At 40.6% G+C, this 10,000-nt stretch overlaps 1 protein-coding gene across 4 annotated transcripts in view; it reads right to left on the minus strand.

Annotated features, from left to right (window-relative positions):
- APBB2 (amyloid beta precursor protein binding family B member 2) overlaps positions 1–3,686 on the minus strand; it is a 174,951-nt gene extending 171,265 nt beyond the window's left edge. For 2 of the 4 annotated variants that reach the window (XM_044417641.1, XM_044417640.1), the window contains exon 1: positions 3,498–3,681. The gene's annotated coding sequence lies outside the window, so the exon portion shown is untranslated. Of the gene's footprint in view, positions 1–3,497 lie in introns of all 4 variants that reach the window. The other 2 variants (XM_044417639.1, XM_044417637.1) reach the window with 2 other exon arrangements.
- Positions 3,687–10,000: the final 6,314 nt, after the last annotated feature.

The following is a 10,000-nucleotide window of genomic DNA, read 5'->3' on the forward strand; positions in this document are numbered from 1 at the left end:
CAATCAGACATAACAATAGTGTGATGCAGTCTAAAGACATTTCACATGATCCAATATGAAAAAATAATTCATGGGATGTGACGTTTTAATTTTAAAAATATTGTTATATTTTTGAAAAGCATCAAATGATTAAAATAATAAAATACCTTATATTTTTGTTTGTTTAATAGTTCAGGGTGAAATAAGAAAGACACTTTTCCCAGCTATCACCAAACTTAAAAATTCAATTAAAATATTACATTAAGCCAAATGTATCTGGTGCATCTAAATGTTTTCAAATAAAATTAGCTTGGAAATCTCCTTACTATCTAATACAACAAGAAAAAATGCTTGATTTCCCCAGGCAGGAGACAGACTAATAGCATAGTCAGGCATCTTTTAAGTGGCTGCTGTATTTTTAATTGATCCTGCTAGCACACTTAATGGGCAAATACACAAAAAATTTAAGGACATAGACTTGCGAGTCGCAGATCTTTTACATTAATGGTACAATCCAACACAGAAATACTCAGAAGTAAACCATACTGAGCTCAGGAGTGCAGTTTCCAAAGAGAGTATCAACAGATGCTTTTGTCTAAATGAAATGGTAAGTATTGATAAGATGATACAGTGCATAACCTAAATATCCCTCAGGTATTAAAAATAGCTGCTCAGAATTTCCTCTTCTGATCATGTAGCCAAAATTAACTGTATGAGTTTATATAACCAGGAATGCAATTTAATTTGTCACAGCTTTACAGACTATACACATATTACATCAAATATGAAGATTACATAAGAATGTAGGCAGCAATAAACATGGTCTTTAAGTAATCCTTACTAGCATTTAAACAGGAAAAAAGACCTGTAAAAAACAATCATTTCTAAATAACATCTTCTTATGTACCATATCAAAACATGTAAGAAAATCAGAACACAAGGTTGGCATAAAAATATTACATTTTTGGAAGGAAAATAAGTGGAAGAGTAGACTGCACAACAACCGCACAACAAAAGGACCGGTCCATACACCGGTTGCATCTGCAGGGCTCCAGATTTTTCCAAAAGACACAGTGGCATCATAACTTTAAGACAGATTGTTTACTGATACTGGAAATGGCTTGCACACTCCGTTCAGCCCTGAAAATTAATTAATTAACCCACAAAATGAAGTGAGAAAGAGGCTATTGAAATATTTTACTTAGCAATTGTATGCCAGCTTGTAACAATTACTCACAAAAAAGTCTGAAGGATGGCAGGCAGTGATACTAAAAAAAATCAATCCAGAGTAGATCAAGGCAAGACAGACCCTTTCAATCTCAAAACAGTTGGTAAAGATCTTATTCAAGAAGTTGTGTTCATAGCCAGGCTTAAAAGGGGGATGGGAAGAAGGGAAAAGACATTTATACATAAAAACAGAAAGACAAGACTCTAAATAAAATACAGGGAGTCTTATAATTTATTTAAAACATTTTTGAAGTACTTACATGTCCATGTTTCCCAATCTACCCACATCTTTGCCTTTCAGTAAAACTGGAATCATCTATACTGGTTCTTAATATAGTATGCATTGATACTGATCCTTAGACTCTTCTCCAGGTGCTTCACCTAATGAAGGAAGACCATCAGCAGCTGGCAGAGAGATGGTCTTTCTGGTTGTGACACAGAGCTTATGGCATACCCTCACTAGAAAGGCTTACCTAGAACCCATGCTATTTTCTTTTCCTTTCTTTTTTCTTGATTCCAGGTCAAGATATTTTAATCTTCCATGCTTTGAAAAAATGTAAAGATCTTTTATTTGATTTATACCCTGTTCTCTACAAAACTATAGCACTAAATGTGGCTGATAAATGTCTGCTGTTGTCTTTATGCTTACTTTGCATATTCTGGTTGGTTTTATTATTTTACTACTTGTCATTTTAACTTTTATAATTTTAAACCTTCCATTTTTAGCTACATAGAGAACATCTGTTATTTAATTAATTTCAGGTAAATGTAGCAGGATATTGATTGCACCTATTTCCATTTCAAATCTACATAAATTGGTTTTTTTTTCCTTGGGTGAAAATTTTGACTAAGGTCCTAGGTCTTCATTAAATAAAGCACAAACACCTGTCATGTCTTCTAAAAGACATTTCCTTCCACAACCGCCTTGCTGGTAAAATCTTAATCTAAATTTTGCAGTCTCTGCAATATCCCCATATTCATTGATATCACAGTCACAATCCACTTGCTCCTCTGGGATTACAGTATACTGAACGCTAACAAATCAACAGGCCTTTAGCTAAATCACTATTGATAATTTGAAAATTAAGCAATTTCCCCCCTTCACACTTTCAGCATTCCATCTGTTACCCACAACCCATGCCCTCAAAGAGGCTGAGCACGGGCTGTCTCCAATAACCCCATACTCAGAAATTATAATCTATCAGATCTTCCTGACAGCACATCACAGAACAACCATGCATCTCCATAAGAGTGTCCCTAAGGATGCAGCATAATGTCCGCTGAGGTGGAATATCTCCCTCCCGAGCGCGCGCACGGGCGAGCGCGCACACACATGCACAAAGAGAAGGAAAAAAAGAAACAACTACTAAAGCATTCAAGAGAAACGGAACGCTGCTAAGTGCATAATGCTGACAGCACGTACGCTAACACTAACAACACCAATGTGCTTCACTAGGCCTTCCCAGACACTGCAGCCCGGCAAAACGGAATATAACCTATATAATATATAGGGAAAATACCTACAGGATCAGCAAGAGAAGAGGAATGTGCAGTACAGGGCCTCAGCCATTTCCACCCCTCCCCTTATGCATCCCTCCGTATTTCTCCACAGGCGATGCAGCGTCTTCCTGCTACTGTATACTGATTTCCTTACTTCTAGTCCCTGACTAGTATTGTTCTCTCAGATTTTTGTTTTGTTTTGTTTTTTTTTACTTGTTCAGGGTTTGGCCTCACACCGCATTTCAGCTCCCCTTTAGCTCACAGTGGGGGCTCCCCACGCCACACACCGGTTCAATGCGGAGCACACAGCCTACATCTCTGTGGAGCTTGTCCTCGCAACGCAAGAGCCACGACTGCAATTATAGCTCAGGCTGGCATGTCTTCCCCAAATCTGATCATCGTCTCAACTTCCCCGGTTCCCAGTACAGCTAAGGCACCCATGGGAAAGCCTACCGTGGCCCGCTCCTTAGCTTTCTCATTTGAGCAGAGCAATCCCCATCCCTTCCCGCAGGTCTACATCCGTGCTCGCTCCCGCCATCAGCAGCCGCCGCCGCCGCAACGAGGTGGACACGTCGAGTCCGGCCGGCACCGTCGCTGCAGATGTGGCAGCTGGCGGAGACAGACGCGCCTTCCCACATTTCATGCGCGGAGGGGGCAGCAGAACCAACCCCATCGTGCCTCCTTTACGCACGCACGCCCGCCCGCCCTGCCCCAGGGAAATGGATTCACAGGCAAGAAAATGATGAGGCTACTCAGGCACCTGGAGAAATCCACGCCCCAGTCAGACTTACCGCCCAAGCTTGCCCCTGTTGGGTCTTCTTTCCTCCCGCAGCGGCGCTTCCCGCCGTCGCCCACCAAGCCGCCTCCAAGCCCAACTGCGGGATGTAGCCAGCCTTCCGGAAACGCTTTCCCAGCCTGCTGCGCTTTCCCCAGGAAATAATTCCGGCCTCTGGCGGCTCTTGCTGCTGCTGTGGCGGCGGCGGCGACTGCTCCTCCTCTTCTCCCTCCTCCCAAAGCAGAGTTAGGAAGCAAGACAAACAGGAGCCGGGAAGCTAGGCTGGCTTTAAGGAGAGGGCGACGTCCTCTGGCCACTGCCGATCCTTGCAAGGAGAGGTTACGGAATCGGGTGCAGCCCCGTCGCCCTACTGCAGATTTTGGATCTTGATCGCCGTCCTCCGGTCCCTAACAGACCAGGGCTACTAGCTCTGGGTTGTTGGTTTTTTCTTTATTAACTGAAGATTGTTCAAGATGTAAACTTTTTAAAATAATAAATCGAGCCTTTACGCCCGAGATTTTCCTATCAAATTCTCGAAAATTAATTCCAAAAAGGCATTGGCTTTGAAATAGTACACCGTTTCAATTGCTATAGCATAGAAAACAAGGAACATATATCATGGTGTCTTATGCATGAATCAACACTATTTCTGCTACGGATACGTTCTTTTCCCTCTCCTCCTTTTCTGTATTCCTCTGTATCTAATTCGAAATGATCCCAAGTGTCAGCTGTGGCACCTCCAGTCTAGCCCACCATGGCCTTTCCTGTGTAGGAAGCTGTTACTCCAAGCTGGTGACAGTGAATGATGGAAGCGTCAATCTAGCTATTCCTGGTTCCTGACTGTTTATTCCTACTTTGCAGCCCCCACCTTTGATTCCTGGTGGAATGAATAAAGACACTTTCCCACTCTGAGATAGAAATGTATGCAGAAATTCTTAATCATTCCCAATATTCAGACACACTTCAGTGTTAACAAACACAGCCCAAGATGGGCCTGTACTGCTGAAAGTATGGATGAACAAGGCAGAATCCATTGCTATTGTTGCTATGCATCTCTGATTTATGGTAACCCTATGAATGAAAGCCCTCCACAGTCCTATCCATGACAGCCTTATTCAACTTGTAAATTCAAGGCTGTGGCTTCTTTCATGGAGTAAATCCTTCTCATATCTGATATTCCTTTTCTTGTTTTGCCTTCAACTTCCATAATTGTTTTCTCCAGGAAGTTCTTCCTTTTCATGATGTGTCCAAAGTATAATACCCTCAATTTTGTAATTTTCACTTCTAGGAAAACGTCTGACATAATTTAGGAGCCACTTGTTCCTCTTTCTGTCAATCCAGGATATGTGTAAAGCTCTTCTCCACCACCACACTTTGAACACATAGATTTACTTCCTGTCAGCTTTCTGCACTGTCCACCATTCACATCCATACATAGTGATTAGGAATACAATAGCATGGATTATCTGGGCCTTGATCTTCAGTGAAATGTCCTTATACTTTATTATCTTTTCTAGTTCCTTCACTGCAGCCCTTCCTAGTCTCAGTCTTAACATTTCTTGGCTGTGGTCTCTGAATTGATGATTGAGCTCAGGTAAAATCTTCCACAATCTCAATTTCTTCACTGTTGACAGTAAAGTTCTGTAATTCTGTATCCATGAGGGTTTTTCTTAGTGTTCATCTGAGGTCCCATTTTTGCACTTTATTTTTTTAACTTTCATCACAAGTTGTTTCAATTCATTGCCACCAGTAATATGCTATCATTTGCATATCTTAGAATATTTATGTGTCTTCTGCCAATTTTCACTCCTTCTGCTTACCCTAATCTAGTTCTTAGGAGTTCACTAGGTACAAAAAAAAACCAAGTTTAGTCTGCACCACTGAGTATCCTCTTTTATTTTTTCCTATAAAATACAGCAGTGCACTTCAAAATAGCATTACAAAAAAGCAAAACATGGCCACTGTTGGCAGGAATATCATGAGGATGTTTTCCTTCTCAAAGCATGCTTTAAGCCTTTGAGTGCATCAACTGGGTTACTGAGACATAATACATTAGTCCTATTCATTGGAAGTTCCACTGAAAGGAATGCCAAATTCCCACTGAAGTAGTTGGTAAAATGCCTATTTGGTCAGACCAATGACATTCCAAAGCTGCATATTGCCTGGATGCTTAGAAAGCTGATACTCTCAGCAGCTTTGAGATTAGAGAGACCCAGATGCCAGAATGGAATAGGGTAATATATTGGGCTTGGTTCGGATAAACATGAGTGCAGATCTTTACTTCACTATAAAGCCTAGAAGGGTGTGATTTTATGAGTGTGATTAGTAATAATAGAACTTCAGCCAGAGTTAAATTAAATATCATGCACATGCATGCGCACACACTTATTTTTCATGTGTAAAGCAAGAAGTAAAGGTTTTATGAGGGCACATGAGCAAAAGGAACTAAACACTAGAACTAAACTGAGCCTCACTGCACTCCATTGTCTCAGGCCAGCTTACTTCTGCTCTCAGACTCAGGCTGGGAAACATTACTTTGGGTGACAGAATCTCTTACCTATTCTATACCCTAATGTTGCCGTACTGATATAAAAACCCTTTATTCCTTTGTACAGTGTACTGTTAAAAGAGGAAGCCAGTCCAGAAAACTTGTGCTATCATCTCCTAAAATGACTACTTTAGACCTTTGAGTGCCCTGAAGGAAGATGGGCTGCCTCAGCTCTTCAAGAAGTGTCCAATCAGCTTGATTCTGATTCTGTGGGTCTTTGCAACATTTGCTTCAGTATTTAAAACTTGTAAACCACCCTGGGTGCCTTAGCACAAAAGCAGTATAGAAATTTAGTTGTTAAATAAATCAGTACAAAAGCCTGTATCTGTAAGGTTGCAGGCATGTGAATAAACAAAGATGAGCACCCAATCTGCCACTCCCCAATGTCCAGTTTGAGTCTATGGTCCTGTAAGTTAGTGAGATGGAATTTAGTCTGTTATTTTCCAAAAAGCATATTTCTTTAATGTACTAGCTTAATGAATCATCTGTTCTTTATGACAGATGCAGAAGAGCTTCCTCTGCATATTGCTGCCCTCTGAGCCTAAATTCTGAGAAGGCTGGCACACATATTGATGAAGAGAAAAGACTGGTAGCCATCTGAAACTGCCAGAAAAGCAGTAGCTGCTGTCTCCGGGCCCTGGAAAGCCATCTGACAAAATGGTGTCTTACTCACTACTCTTGTGTCTCATTCTTTTGAAAGGCTTCTTCCTTTTAATATTTTTCTCTCATAACTCACTGCTCCTATTCCATATATTTGAAATTGGAGTGTTAAACCTTTCCTTATCCCTTTTTCTTTTTTCAAGGGTGATATGAGTTGATATTGTGCAGAGGATTGTTTTCTTTCCCTCTTATTTCCTCTCTCCTTGCTTTCTGGTTTATTGCTTGAAATGTTTTTCCTTTCCATATTTACATGTTTGTGGCAGATATCTGACCTAGAAAAACAGCTCTAGTTAAACCAATAAGGAAAGATATATAATTCCATGCCCAGTTGCACTTTCTGTGGTTGGTTCAGGAGAATGTATAGGTAATGTCCATAAGTTACACTGCATTCCTTTGTATGCCTACTCATCAGCACATCCGATTGAGTTCAATAAGACAAGTTCTGTTCCATTCAGCTGTTCAGTCATGTCTGACTATAAGCGATCCTATGGGCCAAATCTCGCCACACTTTTTGAACCAGTGCCACCTCTTTCAGCTGAACTATGCGCTGGCCCACAACCTCTTTGATCGAATCTAAGCACCTCACTCTTTGGTGACCTCGCTTTCTCAGGTCAATAAAACCCTGGCAAACATGTATAGGATTGCAGATTAGACAGAAAGTACACAATGCTGGATCAATGACAGTACTTCAGAATGATGCATTTTAAGTATTTTCAGTCTGGCTATTGGACATTCACCTCTCATTAATACAAGTCCTGTTCCCTCTGTTGTCTACCAGAGACACTGAATGCATGGTCAAGTTAGAGAAATGTTAATATAACATTTCTGTAGCCGAGATGTCTATATGAATATAAGCTACAATGTTCTCCAGAAAGAGATCCATGGAACTGCATTTTTCTAGTTCCACCCCCTTTAAAGTGGATTAGAATACAATACTATGGCCTCCACCACTGATGCACAAGCAATTATTTTTGCCACTCCATACTTGTACTCTATATTTTGTCTAGCTAGTGGTTTTCAGCCCTGGATGAAGTGCCATAGAGGGAGAGTGTAGGAGGCTGAATGCCATTCAAATACAGTGTAAGCAGTTGACTTCAACCTCCCCTATCACAAAGTCAGAGAGGCAGCCAGTGTATTTCTTTTCCACTGACTGTTAGGAGAACAGGGGCTGTGGGACTTCAGAGCAGGGACACTGTTGGGAGGCCATAGGACTGCACCCTTACTATCTTAAAACGCTTTTCTAAAAATCATCTGCCACCCCTTTGCTTTTATAACTGGAAAAGTAGTCATAGTAATAATGTTAGTCTGTTCCAGGAAAATCAACAAATTGGACAGCATCCTCAAGAGCTTGTGCCAGAATAAATCTATTGAAAGTTTAAAGTACCACACAGCTCTTTGTTAATTCAGTATTTATTATTTTGGTTTGGGTCTGATGGTTTCATCTTCCCTTCTGCATAATTTAGGACCATATACATGTTTTAGACAATGACACCCAGCATTCCTAGCCATTGACCATGCTGGATGCGACTGATGGCAGATAAAGGTCAAAACATCTGGAGTGACCCACATTGGGGAAATATGGGTTATCCCATTTCTTTAGACTCTAATAAAATAAATGCATAAATATTTTTACTACAGAAACTGATCTTGCAAGTTGTCACCACCTAACATTCCCTACTTTACAGTTTTATTTATTTATTTAAAGTTTTATATGCCGTTCCCTTGCTACATAGCCTCGGGACGGCTCACAGAAATAAATAAAACAATTACAATTAAAACCTGGAAACACACTGGCTGCACAATTAAAATCTATAAATATTAAACATTATCAAAATACTGTTTGAATAAAAAGGTCTTGGAAGTTTTGGAGCACATTCATGCTGGCACAATTTATGCTAATAGTTGCATATATTTACATACATTTCCCAAATCCAAAATAAATATGTCACACTCCAGTGCCTTCTGTTTCTGAATGTCTTACAACTTGAAACCGGTCTTCTTTTAACTGTGAACAGAATAGTAGGTAAAACCAACCAGAATTTGGCATTAGCTTCAGTGACCAGGTAAAATAGCATGGAGGCATATCTGTCCCATGGAACATCAGATAGTTACCCCAGATCTATAATGAAAGGTATTTGTGCTGTGAGACTAAATCCTAATTACCTCTAATTTAAGTGAAGATTAACTTGCCCTGTATGATGTATTCATAAGTTGGCAGAAAGTAATCTTCAGTTTTTTTGGACTTCAACTATCAGCATTTCTGACCATTGCCCATGCCAGCAGGGCCTTCTCGAAACTGAACAACTGGAGATCAACCATCTCCTCACATCTTACGAGGTGGATAGCTTGGATATGTTTGCCTTCAATTGTTCTCAGCATCAGGGTCTTTGTCAATGAGTCCTTCCTTCTCATTAGATGGCCAAACTATTTAAGCCTCAGTTTCAGTAGCTGTCCTTCTAGAGAACAATCAGGATTGATTTCCTTTAGGATCGACTGATTTGATCTCTTTGCACTCCATCTGTTCTTAGTACATGACAACCAAAACTGAAGCGATTCCAGGAGAGGAGAGGAGAGGAGAGGAGAGGAGAGGAGAGGAGAGGAGAGGAGAGATAAGGGGGAGTAGTAGCCCTACTCAACTAAGTAGAATGTATTGATAATTAAAACTGCTTAAGATTGAAGCTGTAAATGATCTAGTTAATAATAGCAAGATTTGCTTGCACATTTTTGTGATCTTTTTGTTCTCCTAACTGAAGTACAGTAAACCCTTGTATCTGCTGTTTCACTTAACTGTGGTCTGAAAAAATTAAACACAGTTGGCTCTCCACATTTATGGGGTATATGAGTGCAGGACCCCTGCAAAAGTTGAAAAACTGTGACAAACTCTACCTGCCCACACAAATACACACAACTCACCATTGCCTCCTCTTCTCACCAAGGAAATACCAGAGCAATTTCCCTCCCCAGATGGGCAGGAGCAAGAAGGCATGCTTTGGAGGCCCCCACATTAATCTCCCTAATGGAGATTATATGCAGTTGGCTGAAACACTCCCAAAAAAATCCTATTATTAATGGCAAACTCACAAATAATCAAATCTGCAAATGTTAAACATGCCAAAATTACCTGCTGGTAGTGGAGAGAAAACAAGATGGCCAACATCCCTTCAGAAAATCTGGGAAGACCCCATATTACCCTTGACCCATCCCCACACTTGCTCTTCCCCTCCAAAGGGGCAATACCCTCCATCATCTCAAGGTAAGTATCAGTATGCTCACTCCACAGTGTATCCCAAATAAGTCTCATTTTTCTTGTA

Source organism: Varanus komodoensis, unplaced genomic scaffold, assembly GCF_004798865.1.
Source record: "Varanus komodoensis strain SLA01 unplaced genomic scaffold, ASM479886v1 scaffold9, whole genome shotgun sequence".
In the NCBI taxonomy this organism is placed as follows: Eukaryota; Metazoa; Chordata; class Lepidosauria; order Squamata; family Varanidae; genus Varanus; species Varanus komodoensis.